Raw genomic sequence first — 8,647 nt, forward strand, 5'->3', positions numbered from 1 at the left:
ATTAACAAGAAGGTTTATTACAACAACTACATGCCAGTTAGGCATATCACTAAAATCTTAGAGAGCTGATGCAGATATGTCTACTCCCTCTGAAAGCAAGATTAGAATTTATTGCCTCCACTCAGATGTGTGTCACATCAGTAGAATGATTGCAGCCAACGTAACATGAAGCCCTTCAGAACCAATACCTTACACTGCATCATGTGCAGAATCTTCCTGTCACAGGTATGGTGTGAATCACAGCTAGTGAGATGACTAAATCAGGCAAAGATGTAAAAATCAGATTCTCAACAATATTCAGCCTATGCAAGTGTCTGTATAAGAGGAAAGAGGAATTAGCTTAGAGGAGATGGATAGAAGCTTGTTGAAAGAAGGAAGCATTAGCATTGATGGTAATGGGAGATGAGCACAGCACAGTGGGGTTTACTTGGTTTCTTGCCCTTTGCAGTCTCCCTATTACCTCATGAGCTTTCTTAACAACCCTGTCCACTTGGGTAGCTATTTTAAGGGATCTATGTACCTGCATCCCAAGATCCCTCTGTTCCTCCACACTGCCAAGAATCCTATCCTTAATCCTGCACTCAGCTTTCAAATTTGACTTTCAAAATGCATCATCTCGCATTTATCCAGGTTGAACTCCATCTGCCACCTCTCAGCCCACCTCTGCATCCTGTCAATGTCCTGCTGCAGCCTGCAACAGCCCTCTTTACTGTTAACAACACCTCCAACCTTTGTGTCATCTGCAAACTTGCTGACCCATCCTTCAATCCCCTCAACCAAGTCATTAATAAAAATTACAAACAATAGAGGCCCAAGGACAGAGCCCTGTGGAACACCACTCACCACAGACTTCTGGGCAGAATATTTTCCTTCTACTACCACTCGCTGTCTTCTGTTGGCCAGCCAATTCTGTATCCAGACAGCTATGTTCCCCTGAATCCCATTCATCATGACCTTCTGAATGAGCCTACCATGGGGAACCTTATCAAATGCCTTGCTGAAGTCCACATACACCACATCCACAACTCCACCCTCATCAACTTTTCTAGTCATATCCTCAAAGAACTCGATAAGGTTTGTGAGGCATGACCTGCCCGTCACAAAGCCGTGTTGACTACATTTAATCAAGCCATGCTCTTCCAGATGGTCATAAATCCTATCCCTCAGAATCCTTTCTAACACCTTGCAGATGACAGACGTGAGACTTACTAGTCTGTAATTGCCAGGGATTTCCCTGTTTCCTTTCTTGAAGAGAGGAATTACATTTGTCTCTCTCCAGTCCTCAGGTACAACTCCAGTGGAGAGCGAGGATGAAAAGATCTTTGCAAGTGGTGAAGCAATTGCATTTCTCATTTCCCAAAACAGCCGAGGACAAATCTGATCCGGGCCTGGCAACTTGTCAATCTTAATGTTTGACAAAACTTTCAGCACATCAGCTTCCTCTATCTCTATCCATTTCAACATGCACACATGCTCTTCAAAGGTTTCATTCACTACAAAGTTTGTTTCTTTCGTAAAGACAGAAGCAAAAAACTCATTTAGGACTTCCCCTACCTCCTCAGACTCCACACACAAATTACCTCTCTGATTAGTAGTGCTACACCCCCTCCTCTTTTCCCCCCTCCCTATTCTTTTTAAATGCTCTAAACCCTGGAACATCCAGCAACCATTCCTGCCCCTGAGAAACCCATGTCTCTGTTATGGTCCCAACATCATAGCACCAGGTACTGATCCATGCTCTAAGTTTGTCACTTTTATTCCTGATCCTCCTTGCGTGAAAGCAAACACACTTTAACTGATCCCTTGGTTCCTTGCCAGGAAAATCCTTTCCACTAGCTGGTCTACCTCTTGCTATTGCCTCATCTGCACCAACTCTCACCTCTGGTATACAGCTCAGGTTCCCACCCCCCCGCCATACTAGTTTAAACCCTCTCGAACTACTCGAGCAAACCTTCCACCCAGGACATAGGTCCCCTTCCAGTTCAGAAGCAACCCGTCCTTCTTGTACAGGTCCCACCTTCCCCAGAAGGCATCCCAATTATCTACATATCTGAAGCTCTCCCTCCTACACCAGCATGTTGTACTGAAAATTGTGATCCATCAGCGAGATGTTAATGCAGTGCCAGAGTTAGACGATGCTGGCCCTTTAAGTGTGAGGAAGCAGACAAATGGTGGTGACATTTATCCTTGTGAGAGGATGGAGATCATAAACCTTCTTTTTGCATTGCTGGCAGTCCTTTTCACATGGGAGACAGCATTAACCAATGCTACTATCTCTGTCCAGGCTAGAAGAGTCTGATGGTATGGCCTCTTCCTACGGTTAGTAATGTAGAGGACTGACCTTTTCTTCATCACTCGATCCACCAGAAATTCAAGACCCTCCGCCAGGAAGTGGGCAGTGAGTTTGGCTTTCTTCTGCACTATGCCCTAGCAGCTTGGGCCAAGCACCATAGGGCGCAGGGTCATTCCTGGCTTGCAATACCTGAAATGGTGCAGGAACATCTATGTCGAGTAATGTGCCCAACGTCTCGCTTGCATGAATACTATGACGATAAGCTGAAGATTTCATGAGATAATCCCCTGAACCATATTGTGAATGACACTGGACAACACCTTTGAACACTGGACTAGAAAGTCCCTGGACAACACCTTTGAACAGCTAATGGGAAAATTCCGGCTGTGCTTGCATTTCCAGTGGTGGAACTTGGAGATTTCCCCCTGTTACACCATGGAATCTGGAGGCAGTTCAGTATATTCATTCCTTTAGTGAACTTTCCACTTAGATTCATAGAGTTATATAGCATGGAAACAGACCCTTCAGTCCAACCAGTCCACACTAGTTGCACCTGCCTGTGCTTGGCACATATCCCTCCAAATCTTTCCAGTTCATGAACTTATCCAAATACCTTTTGAACATTGTATCTGAACCTGATCCACCATTTTCTCTGGCAGTTCATTCCATACACAAACCACTCTCTGTGTAAAAAAATTGCTCCTCATGTCCTTTTTAAATCTTTCTCCTCTCACCTTAAAAATATGACCCCTAGTTTTGAACTCTCCCAGCCCAGGGAAAAGAATCCTGTAAATCACCTTATCCATATTTTTCTGCCTGTTATTCATACTGTATCCAGATGAAAGGAAAGGATTTTAGAATTTGCCTCCAAAGAGGCATAAAATTTTCTGTACCCGAGTTTAGCTTGGGCTGGATTGTTTTTTTTAGATGATTTGGATTTTTGTTTGCTAGAGAACATAAAACTACAGTGGGTGGCACAGTGGCACAGTGGTTAGCACTGCTACCTCACAGCGCCAGAGACACGGGTTCAATTCTCGCCTCTGTGGACTGTGTGGAGTTTGCACGTTCTCCCTGTGTCTGCGTGGGTTTCCAGCATCTGTGTCCAAAGATGTGTGGGTCAGGTGAAGTGGCCATGCTAAATTGCCCATAGTGTTAGGTAAGGGGCAAATGTAGGGGTATGGGTAGGTTGGTGTGGACTTGTTGGGCCGAAGGGCCTGTTTCCACACTGTAAGTAATCTAATCTAAAGGTCAAGGTTTCTAACAACAATTTTGCAATATGGTTCAGACAAAAGAAAACTTAGTATGTTTTAATGGGTGGGTAATCAGCACTTTACAGAAATTGGATAACAATTTCATTGCAGCATTACCTACAGGACACGCAGAGCTTGTGTGAACTAGAGTAAACAACACGATTTTTCAAATCATTGGGTGTATAACTGGATGCGTTGAAAGTATGAGACTGTGCCTTGTATATAAAATAAATTTTCAGCTCCAGCAAGGGTAGTGACAGCAGTTAAAACTTATCATACATTTAAATTTACATTGCAATGGAATTGCAATGGAGTTCTTACTATTCCCTACCAACTCAAATAGACACTTTTAACAAAAGTAACAGTCTTGCTCAACTAAAACAACTTGAAAGCACAATGGTCAAATGTCTGGAAAAAAGTTAAAGAAACCATTTCTTCTTAATTTAAAACTGCAGAACTTAATTTTGAAAAGCAACAAAAACAACACAGCCTCCCCCCCCCCATATAAAATTAAACAATGCTGGAAATGTTCCGCCAACAGTGATCTATTTTATCTGATTCTGTATTGCTGTATAATACCATTCTCAAATGAACAAAGAAATGAAAATTTCTTTACCTCTTTGACTGTTGATTATTCTTCAACTAATATTTGTTCACTTTGTGAAATCTTTCCCAAAGCAAAAAGAAGTAGCAATTACTTGAAACTTCTTTTCTCAGAGTTTTCCAGTTCTCTTTTACTGGACTGCATTCATCTCCCCCTTATGTACAATTAACTTGCGAAATAGTGCCATGGGATCAAAGTACTCTGATAACTAAACTGCTCCGAGTTAATTTTGAAGATTTCAAACTCTCTAGATCAATTAATTTTAAACTCAGTGTCACAGATCATTGGATCATTTGAGAGACTGGGGAAATACTTTGTGAAAAAGTTGAATCGAAGTTGCTTTTGTCTACCTGTGATTCTACTAGATTGGGATTTTAAACAAAGCCTCCCTGATTCTAATACTAACTCAGTCCATTTCTTGCAATTTTAAGCTATACGCTTTAAGATTTCTCCCATACAGTGATCTGCATCGCACTGCAGGACATCGATTTCCTACATGTAAGGAGTTACTCATTTAAAGGTGAGCCACAATGGAGATTCATTAAAGGTAGAAGTAAAGTTGTTACCAAAGGGCAGCTCTCTCATTCTGGTGATGAGTGGTTGAAGTTTAACCTGAGGGTCACCATGCCCCAGACAGGGGGAGAGATTGAGAAGGATAACCCTTTATGTCAACCTCAGCTGGCAGCACTCTGGCAGCACTCTGCATTACAATCCAGCCTTTGGATCAGTGGTGCTGGAAGAGCACAGCAGTTCAGGCAGCATCCGAGGAGCAGCAAAATCGACATTTCAGGCAAAAGCCCTTCATCAGGAATAAAGTCAGAGAGCCTGAAGCGTGGAGAGATAAGCTAGAGGAGGGTGGGGGTGGGGAGAAAGTAGCATAGAGTACAATAGGTGAGTGGGGGAGGGGATGAAGGTGATAGGTCAGGGAGGAGGGTGGAGTGGATAGGTGAAAAAGAAGATAGGCAGGTAGGACAAGTCATGGGGATAGTGCTGAGCTGGAAGTTTGGAACTAGGGTGAGGTGGGGGAAGGGGAAATGAGGAAACTGTTGAAGTCCACATTGATGCCCTGGGGTTGAAGTGTTCCGAGGCGGAAGATGAGGCATTCTTCCTCCAGGCGTCTGGTGGTGAGGGAGCGGCGGTGAAGGAGGCCCAGGACCTCCATGTCCTCGGCAGAGTGGGAGGGGGAGTTGAAATGTTCGGCCACGGGGCGGTGTGGTTGATTGGTACGGGTGTCCCAGAGATGTTCCCTATAGCGCTCTGTTAGGAGGCATCCAGTCTCCCCAATGTAGAGGAGACCGCATCGGGAGCAACGGATACAATAAATGATATTAGTGGATGTGCAGGTAAAACTTTGATGGATGTGGAAGGCTCCTTTGGGGCCTTGGATAGAGGTGAGGGAGGAGGTGTGGGCGCAGGTTTTGCAATTCCTGCGGTGGCAGGGGAAGGTGCCAGGACGGGAGGGTGGGATGTAGTGGGGCGTGGACCTGACCAGGTAGTCACAGAGGGAACGGTCTTTGCGAAAGGCGGAAAGGGGTGGGGATGGAAATATATCCCTGGTGGTGGGGTCTTTTTGGAGGTGGCGGAAATGTCAGCGGATGATTTGGTTTATACGAAGGTTGGTAGGGTGGAAGGTGAGCACCAGGGGCGTTCTGTCCTTGTTATGGTTGGAGGGGTGGGGTCTGACAGCGGAGGTGCGGGATGTGGACGAGATGTGTTGGAGGGCATCTTTAACCACCTGGGAAGGGAAATTGCGGTCTCTAAAGAAGGAGGCCATCTGGTGTGTTCTGTGGTGGAACTGATCCTCCTGGGAGCAGATATGGCAGAGGCAGAGGAATTGGGAATACGGGATGCATTTTTGCAAAAGGTAGGGTGGGAAGAGGTGTAATCCAGGTAGTTGTGGGAGTCGGCGGGTTTGTAAAAAATGTCAGTGTCAAATCGGTCATCATTAATGGAGATGGAGAGGTCCAGGAAGGGGAGGGAGGTGTCAGAGATGGTCCAGGTAAATTTAAGGTCAGGGTGAAATGTGTTGGTGAAGTTGATGAATTGCTCAACCTCCTCGTGGGAGCAGGAGGTGGCACCAATGCAGTCATCAATGTAGCGGAGGAAGAGGTGGGGAGTGGTGCCGGTGTAATTATGGAAGATCGACTGTTCTATGTAGCCAACAAAGAGACAGGCATAGCTGGGGCCCATACGTGTGCCCATGGCTACCCCTTTGGTATGGAGGAAGTGGGAGGATTTGAAGGAGAAATTGTTAAGGGTGAGGACCAGTTCGGCCAAACGAATGAGAGTGTCGGTGGCAGGGTACTGTTGGGGACGTCTGGGGAGGAAAGTACGGAGGGCTTGGAGGCCCTGGTCATGGCGGATGGAGGTGTAGAGGGATTGGATATCCATGGTGAAGATGAGGCATTGGGGGTCGGGGAAACGGAAGTCTTGGAGGATGTGGAGGGCGTGGATGGTGTCTCGAACGTATGTGGGGAGTTCCTGGACTAGGGGGGATAGGACAGTGTCGGGGTAGGTAGAGATGAGTTCGGTGGGGCAGGAGCATGCTGAGACAATGGGTCGGCCAGGGTGGTCAGGCTTGTGGATCTTGGGGAGAGGTAGAACCGGGCAGTGTGGGGTTCCCAGACTATGAGGTTGGAAGCTGTGGGTGGGAGATCTCCTGAGGTGATGAGGTTCTGTATGGTCTGGGAGATGATGGTTTTGTGATGGGGGATGGGTGGGAAGAGATGTCCTCGAGTTGGCGTTAGGCTTCAGCGGTGTACAGGTCAGTGCGCCAGACTACCACTGTGCCCCCTTTATCTGCTGGCTTGATGGTGAGGTTGAGATTGGAGCAGAGGGATTGGAGGGCTGCGCATTGTGAGGGTGAGAGGTTGGAGTGGGGGAGGAGGGTAGACAGGTAGAGGCGGTTAATGTCCCGGCGACAGTTGGAAATGAAGAGGTCGAGGGCAGGTAATAGACCAGGGCGGGGTGTCCGGGTGGATGCAGTGTGTTGGAGGTGGGCAAAGGGGTCCTCGGAAGGTGGGCGGGAATCCTGATTGTGAAGGTAAGTTCGGAGACGTGGAAGAAGTGTTCGATGTCACTGCGTGTATTAAATTCATTGATGCGTGGATGGAGGGGGATGAAGGTGAGTCCTTTGCTGAGGACTGATCGTTCTCCCTCAGTGAGGGGAAGGTCTGGAGGGATGGTGAAAACTCGGCAGGGCTGGGAGCTGGGATCTGGTGTGGGTGTGGAGCTGGGAGTGAGGCGGATCCAGTAACTGGAGTGGGTGTGACGGTGGAGGGAATAGGGGTGGAGTCATGAGTAGGGATGGTGCTCCCCTCAGCGTTCTGGGGGCCAGGAATGGCCCACGCCCTCCTACAACCCACCCTCCCTCCTGGCACCTTCCCCTGCCACCACAGGAACTGTAAAACCTGTGCCCACACCTCCTCCCTCACCTCCATCCAAGGCCCTAAAGGAGACTTCCACATCCATCAAAGTTTTACCTGCACATCCACCAATATCATTTATTGTATCCGTTGCTCCCGATGCGGCCTCCTCTACATTGGGGAGACTGGACGCCTCCTAGCAGAGCACTATAGGGTACATTTCCGGGACACCCGCACCAATCATTCACACTGCCCTGTGGCCCAACATTTCAAATTCCCCTCCCACTCTGCCGAGGACATGGAGGTCCTGGGCCTTCTTCACCGCCGCTCCCTCACCACCAGACGCCTGGAGGAAGAACGCCTCATCTTCCGCCTCGGAACACTTCAACTCCAGGGCATCAATGTGGACTTCAACAGTTTCCTCATTTCCCCTTCCCCCACCTCACCCTAGTTCCAAACTTCCAGCTCAGCACTGTCCCCATGACTTGTCCGGACTTGTCCTACCTGCCTATCTTCTTTTCCACCTATCCACTCCACCCTCTCCTCCCTGACCTGGGAGGCACGGTGGCACAGTGGTTAGCACTGCTGTCTCACAGCACCAGAGACCCGGGTTCAATTCCCGACTCAGGCGACTGACTGTGTGGAGTTTGCATGTTCTCCCCGTGTCTGCGTGGGTTTCCTCCGGGTGCTCCGGTTTCCTCCCACTGTCCAAAGATGTGCGGGTCAGGTGAATTGGCCATGCTAAATTGCCCGTAGTGTTAGGTAAGGGGTAAATGTAGGGGTATGGGTGAGTTGCGCTTCGGCGGGTCGGTGTGGACTTGTTGGGCCGAAGGGCCTGTTTCCACACTGTAAGTCTAATCTAAAAAAAATCTAAGACCTATCACCTTCATCCCCTCCCCCACTCACCTATTGTACTCTATGCTACTTTCTCCCCACCCCCACCCTCCTCTAGCTTATCTTTCCACGCTGCAGGCTCTCTGCCTTTATTCCTGATGAAGGGCTTTTGCCCGAAACGTCGATTTTACTGCTCCTCGGATTCTGCCTGAACTGCTGTGCTCTTCCAGCATCACTAATCCAAAATCCGGTTTCCACCATCTGCAGTCATTGTTTTTACCCATCACAAACCAGCCATTCA

This window comes from Hemiscyllium ocellatum, chromosome 31 (genome assembly GCF_020745735.1).
Source record: "Hemiscyllium ocellatum isolate sHemOce1 chromosome 31, sHemOce1.pat.X.cur, whole genome shotgun sequence".
NCBI lineage: Eukaryota > Metazoa > Chordata > Chondrichthyes > Orectolobiformes > Hemiscylliidae > Hemiscyllium > Hemiscyllium ocellatum.